Below are 1,557 nucleotides of genomic sequence, written 5' to 3' on the forward strand. Positions count from 1 at the left end.
AGCCCAATATGAGATTTGCTTGGGATCCAGGTTGAATAGAGTTTATATGGTTGTCAACTGGGGTTTGGAAAGAATATGTGTATTATGAAGAAACTGTCTTTTCCTCTCATCTTCTTTCTAAAGTTTTAACTTCTTATCCCCATTCTTATCTTTATCTTTAGCTACTTGTTATTTCGGTACATCTCTTTGTAATTCAAGTGTTGTTAGTATAATTTGGTTATCAATAAATATATCTGTATTGAGAATTCGGGTTTGTTTCATTGGTGCTTTCATCCAGAGGTCTTCGATGGAGGACCAAATATATCGAACAATAGAAGATTCAATCAAGGCCGCGAAGGATACTTGGCCGAAGGATCTCGGTGAAATTCGTTCAATGTTACACAAGTTGGTTGGAAACCTTCCTACGAGTAAATCTGGAACGATGAAATTTCAACGATTTTATGGCGAGAATCTAGAGTTAAAATTTCTCTGGCAGAACTCTACTTTAATTTCTATGAAATTGCAAAAAACCACAAGTTATATCTTGCCTCGCCCTATATAGAGGGAGCGGCTTTAACGTGGCACCGATGACTTTTTCAGAACAAACAATTGGCAGAGTGGAAACACTTTGCTGCGAAAGTGTTGATTCGCTTCAGTAAATGGCATCTCAAATCACCGGAAGGCCGCTTGGCCAATCAGTGGCAGGTAACCTCTCCGACTGAGTACCCAAGTCATTTTGAGGCTATTTTGTTAGGTTTTAGTGACCAAAATATACTTTTTCCGTGTCTTGCACAAGTGCATCCACATAGAAGCAATATATCCAATTCGTTGTTGCCTCAGATTTATGTCAAGCAATCTGAATACCCAATCAAAATTGATGCGCACAAGATGTTCGATGAAATGTTAAATAACTACTGCCCCGAGGTATTCACCCTAGCGCCGTTAGATGATCCATTGCATTCGGATGAAAGAATATCTGATGTGAAGCATAGAAAATAAAATGGGGGTGTAGAATGTGATGAAGGTATGGCCATAGTGTTGAGTGTACCATAGATTGCTTATTTGCTGAAATTTTACTGTGCTTGCAAGGATCGTTCAACCATAGTTGTGGACGACTTTAAGGAAATCTTTAGGAAATCCACGTGTCTTATTGACAATACCTCCAATGATCAATGTCTTTCTTATCACTGTTCAATTAATTATGATGTGATTTTTTTTTTTGTCACTATTTGTGGAACTGCACATGATGATTATGTATGGATCCAGGAGTAAATTCTAAGTTCCTGACTCTATAGGTTATACACCGAATGTGGAGTCATTACTTTTGTTGGGATCTACTGGCACGTTTTGTTTCACTACGTATGTTAATTATATGACTCAAGTATGGGATCCAGGACGACGATGGTGTATACATCTTTCCATTTTGCTTTCTAATCTTCCATTGGCAGTTGCTTCTTCTTCGCAATTCAGTTACTGTTACACTCACTTGGAAATGAACACTCGGAACAAGGATTGGGAAAAGAACTCAAGGGGACTGTTTGTTTTGGCCTTTCAGGCAACTCCAGAGTTGATACTACT

The 1,557-nt window shown here is 38.4% G+C and overlaps 1 pseudogene; it reads left to right on the forward strand.

Annotated features, from left to right (window-relative positions):
- The first annotated feature begins 286 nt into the window (after positions 1–286).
- On the forward strand, positions 287–1,125 carry LOC125842586 (uncharacterized; annotated as a pseudogene).
- The last annotated feature ends 432 nt before the right edge of the window (positions 1,126–1,557 follow it).

Source organism: Solanum stenotomum, chromosome 10, assembly GCF_019186545.1.
Source record: "Solanum stenotomum isolate F172 chromosome 10, ASM1918654v1, whole genome shotgun sequence".
NCBI classification, from domain to species: domain Eukaryota; kingdom Viridiplantae; phylum Streptophyta; class Magnoliopsida; order Solanales; family Solanaceae; genus Solanum; species Solanum stenotomum.